This window comes from Zerene cesonia, chromosome 26 (assembly GCF_012273895.1).
Source record: "Zerene cesonia ecotype Mississippi chromosome 26, Zerene_cesonia_1.1, whole genome shotgun sequence".
In the NCBI taxonomy this organism is placed as follows: domain Eukaryota; kingdom Metazoa; phylum Arthropoda; class Insecta; order Lepidoptera; family Pieridae; genus Zerene; species Zerene cesonia.
The window spans coordinates 4085917-4092024 of NC_052127.1; positions in this window are offsets into that span (position 1 = coordinate 4085917).

A 6108-nucleotide genomic window follows, 5' to 3' on the forward strand; every position below is an offset into this window, starting at 1 on the left:
ATATTTCCGTTATGGCAATAATGTAAGGTTGATTTGGCGTTTGAGATTCTTTTGAATTGAACCCTTTGAGACAATAAAACGTCTGGTCCGTCTTAACTTCAACATAATCAATTAATTTTGATATGATTTCAACGCTACATATTATTTATGTTTGCACAAGTATTGCGTGATTGTTAGTGTAAGTGGCTGTGGTGCCATACAAAAAAAAGGAAAAAATTGACAAATAATACATTAAAAAAAGTATTAAATGTAAGGTAGCGTACGCCACCCCTTGTTAGTGTGGTACGGTTTTCTATATGTCAATTTTTTATCGTTTTTTTAATCTTCATTATCTTATTATTGTATAATACTCATTTACCAAAATATACCTCACTTTTAATTGTATGAAAATGAAAATAACCATGTAATAGTTCGTTTTATAGTAATAAATAAATAGTCGAATTCCGTACAAACACTGACAAGTTATTTAATGGTAAATAATTAGCTTATTTTGTCTCGCTGTGGCTTGTACTCGTCACAGCTTTGTCACTTTATTCATAAGGTTATTTGTATATCAATTATGTCAGCCAAACTACTATTTGGTAGAAATATATTTTACGCTGGCAACACCATATTGGGTTCCACTATAAACATGTGTGTCATTTAATTTTAAGATTTAAATCATGTTGCCATTACATAATTGTAAATTATACATTGTGTATAGAAATAGAGAATATATTTTTGGTCTAACATAAATTATAGAAAATCACACAAAAACACCTAAGGCTGACATAATAATCGTATAATGTAACTATAGTGTTTATAATAAACGTGTAGCAGTGTTATATTATGCATTTAGTGATACAAAAACTTTATGATTAGTGAATAGACGAGACCCACACTATTTTTTTTTTATTTCAACAGTCGAAATGCATAATAACATCGAATTATAGCAAGTTACATATTAGTAATAGATAGATGCATCAATAAATACGTGGGCCATTTTAATCAGAATAAATACAGCGGTCCTCGTTTTACAGTCATATATGTGTATTTTATAATCATTAATCCATACATTTTTCGATAAGAGAATTGTTTGTGCAATTCGATTTAATTTTTTAATGTTAATACCATCACAAAGCCTGGCGCGGGAACACATTTTTTACATGTCCAAAGGACTGTTTGCGATAACTGTCAGGTTGACAGTTCACGCATATGTGCAATATTCCTTGTCCGGTTGTGTTGCATTAATGACCTTTTTTACGAGAGCGGGCATCTGCTTTGGTTGATGGTAAAGGATTATCACAGATCATTGTAATATGTATGAATTGCGCTAATACTTCTAAATATTTTCCTTAAAGCGATATTGCCGAATTCCTTAAAATAAACACACATTTTAATGCGATATAGATCACACATTTTCGCTTTTAGGAACATACAAGTTATTATCAAAGTTTAAAAAATGCCAAGTTTTATCAGAAGTATGTATGTGTGGCTAGTTCAAGCTAAAATTTAAATAGGAACGTTATATTTTTAATATCAATCGGTGATTGTTGTAATGCTGTTATTTAATCTGATTAAAGTTTCAATATTTGATGGCATACCACGTTCAATTGTGTGTTCTTTATAAATATTGCTTTACTTGTTAGTAAAGTGTAACTACAGTTCTAGCTCAATGAAGATTGTTTAGTTAAACATTAAATGGGTGTAAACGGCTTCAATGCTCAGATAAATATGAATTAATTCAACGTAACGCCATCTAATCTGAAAGTAAAACGAATTCATTGTTGAATGTGCTATTTCTATTTATTTGTACAGTGTAACAACGGTAACCTAAAAAGTAGTTTGAAAATTACACTAATCTAACAGAATTAAAGAATGAAGTAAGTGAAGAAAGTGAAAAAGAATTACATGCTATTTGTTTTGCTGACCGTATTGGGTAAGAAAGAGAAGACAGAAAAGTGTAAGGGAGACGGACAATATTCTTATTTTAATTAGTGTTTCATTTTCATTCATATGTTTGGTTCAATTAATTAAAGGAAAGAATAATATGCTTGTTTCAACAGCGTTTTAAATTGATGATAAATAATTATCTTATTTAAATGAGCATTGAAGTCTGCTCTTAAATAATTTGAAACACATAGCCAATGTTTTATTTATTTCTAAGTGTGTTGTTGTAAAATTGTTGTATTGCTGTTGTTATGTTTAAAAGTGAAATAAACTTGAGATTTGTACGACGACGGCTGAAGTAAAATAATTTTTAACTGGAATGGGTTAATGTAATCAATTATAGTTTTATTTTATTTTATGAAATTCATGACTTGGCTGTGCCAAAAAGACGTGTATCCCAAAATACAGTTATATCTGAATACATCAAAACTTGCAATAAAATTTCAACTAAAATATATTTTCGTATTTTATTGTTCCCTTAATAATTTTTGCGGAAGTCCGAGGAAGTTTGTACTTCGAGTTGATGGGAAAATGCTCTTAACTTATTAATATATTTATAGGTGTGAATTCTCGTATCCCCTTGTGGGATATAAGGAAAATGCATTGAGCATCTGTTACTCTGGCCGATAGTCCTTGCGGTCAAGTAACTGCGATCAGCCTTCTGCGTCATTCAGGAGTCCAGCCCTAGATACTATTGAGGGACCCACGGGAATGAAACCCAGGACCGTTCAGTTCAACTCTTACGCGTTAAGCACTGCGCCAATGCATATGGAAGAAAATATAATTCTTAAAAGTATATCGCTTTCTCTACGTAATAATTTTATGAGAATGGCTGCTCTAGCCATGGCCAAGTAAAATGAACAGAGAAGATATAAGTAGAAGTTGCCTTTGAAATATTCATTTTAATGCATACTATGATGGACGTATTAAGCCCCGTAATGAAGGTAAGCTTTTGAATTGAATCTGCATGTTATGGAGCAGCTCACTTATTGCTTGATGATGATTGACAATGAAACGCTTTCGCCCCAAGAGCGCCAAAATTTAAACAAAGCTTCCATCAATATTGTTGATACACTGTTGCTAGACAAATGTTTACTATGTACACGAGGCTTTGCTGGTCTAGTAAACTAGGCATAATAAAAATTAATCAAATTATTTTTATCACAATAACGGACGATAAAAAATTGAATAATTTAGATAAGGTACTCTGTGATTGCGCTAGACTTACTAACTATTTGGGTTCCGTACCCCAAACGTAAAACAGGACCTTATTACTCAGATTTCGCTGTCCGACTGTCTGTCTATCTGTCGGTCCGCCCGTCTGTCACCAGGCTGTATCTTATGATCCGTGCTAGTTAGACAGATAAAAATTTTAAAGATGTATTTTCGTTGCCCCTCTGATAACAAATTAATAAAAATCGAGAAAAGGCAACGGTTTTCACGATCATAATTTGATTTGATCATTGTTTTCGTTGTTGTTGATCCGTTGATCTCTAGGTTATTTGTATAACCTAGGAACCCTTTGTGTCGCAAGTGCAACTCGTAATTTGACCGTTTTAATTATATTAGCTCGATTTTAACGTTAAATCAAGAATCACATCGAATTACGTCATTACAGGACAGCAATTACGTGCGACCTGTGGATGTATTGCGTTTCTATATAACAGAAAAAAGAAACAAACACACAGACAAATAACAAATTATAATAGGAAACAATTAAATTATTAAAAAAAATATATACATGTATTATAATTACATAATAATAATATCATTCTGGTTTCACCAAAAAAAATATGAATGATTCGGTGTACAGTACTAAAATTATATGAATCACACTGTCATACTAATACTAAAAATGTGAACTCAATCACACTGAAACAACTGAACAGATTTTGATGGATTTTTGTATAAAGACAGGGTATGAGCTGACTGATGATAGGATACTTTTTATCACGATTAAATGCTCCCTTGGGAAAATTTTATTATTTGTAAATGTCCTAAATCCACGCAGTCAAAGCCGCGGGTGGAAGCTAGTATTAATATATGGGCAAATATTTATTACTTTCAATTTACATATGAAGAGTTCTGTCTCCTTGTGAGTTATGTAATTAAGTACAATTTCACTGGTCGATTTTCTGTATGGATATAGAGCTAGTTGAATGGATGTGGATCATTCTCCTATACGTGTTAGTGAATCATTGTTTATTTTGTCTCCCAGGAATTGATCCTGCAAACTATGTGGTCATACACTTCCGGACTACAGCGCCAAGGAGACGGTCTTATACACACGATCTAGTTATAAAGTTAAATAAACGACAGATGAAGAGAGTCGTGCATGATACTCATAGAATACACACATGACATATAATATGATTATGAAGCGCTTTAATCCTTTAATATATATACGATAGTGGTTGATTGTTTGCATAGATAAACTCACCAATCGTAGGTATGATATACCTACAAATCTTGTCACACCAGTTCTAAAACGTTTCAAGTTTTAATGCTAATATCATGCATAAATGTTAGACATGAGTAACAATATTTTATAAAGAAACATAGGTCTGCCATTTATCGTTGATTAAATACTAGTTTTGTGCCCGCTGCTTCGCTCGCGTGTTATCATCATCATCATCATCAGCAGCAGCCCGTAGATGTTCCGCTGCTGAAACACAGGCCTCCTATGAAGATTCCGGCCATAATCCATCACGCTGGCCAAGAGCGGATTGGCAGATGACACATGTCGTCGAACTTTTTATTCTTACGTGTTTCCTCACGATGTTTTTACTTTAAATTTGTTTCTTGTGAATTGTGATAAGGTCTCTTCTATCTGTTTATCAAATTTAATCAAAATCACTTCAGTTCAGCATTCGTGAACACGCAGGAGATACTTTGGCATTAATGTATCTTGGAATATTTTATTAATATTCTACAAAGTATTAAATCATAAAGAAATTCAAGGAGATTCTGTGCTTTAATAGATATTAAAACTGTTAGTCTTGTTACCTTTTCACGCCTAATAACTAAATAGGTAAAAAAGTAATGTAGTATGTACCTGTATACGATGAATGTTTTAGCTGGTTCATAAACAGGATGAATTTTCTAATAACGATGGAAGATAATATAACGTAGCTAGTATTAGTCTAGAAATGTACGAGTATAAATAATTATAATAATGAGTCAAACAGCGACAGCGTCGCTATTTCAAATATATATATGTTCACGTATGACCTATTTAATGGATGTAGTTATTAAAATTACCCCAATTAACCTTATAGACCTTTTAACCCCGCTGCTACAATTATAATAGCCAATTCTTGCGGCAGTGCTTATCTACTGGGTGTGGCATGTGAAATTTTTGGACACAACATTTCTTTGAATAAGATGTAATTTTAACAAAACTTATCGATCTGGACCTTATGGGCCCACCCTGGCTTCGCCCACGGAACGTATGTTGCCTATAGCACTCAGGGATCACATACCAACATATCCAACAGTGAAAGAATTTTTGAAATAGGTCAAGTCGTTAACAAACTACTAGTAGAGATTGATAGAAAGTTATTAGGTACTTTAGGTTTTTTGCAAATGGTTGATTAACAACAGTGACCAGAAGTGCCAAGATTCTGAAGAGTCTAGCAAAATTGAAACATTATTAGAATTTAGAAGTCCATTGTAGGTGAAAAAAAAGACAGTTGTATAATGTTATACTCCTTATTGCAAAATGCAAACATATCCAGATAATGTACAATTTAAGGCAACGTAAAGTTAAATAGTCAAGCCATTGTTAGCAATTCCACCTGAGTCATACCAACCTGTGCCATTCTTAATGGGAGGCCCTGATTTTTCAACATTTCTTCTGATTTTCCTCTTTGAAAATGAATTATTTGATGACGACTTAGTTATCCAAATATAAATACAATATCTACTACATTCTATAGACGTAAGTGAATAGATTTGTCCACTTTGTGTTGATAATAAAATAAATTTCAATATATAAGTCACCAGACGACGATAATCAACTTTCAAAGAGATGAGTCCTCGTTAAATATATTAAGACTTTAGAAACTTACCAATAAATTTGCACGTGACATATCTTAAGTAAAGAGTCTTTTTTTACCTCTCGTAAATAGGTAAGGTCAAGCGAATCTTATTTAAAGTGAAACATCGTTATCATCTCCT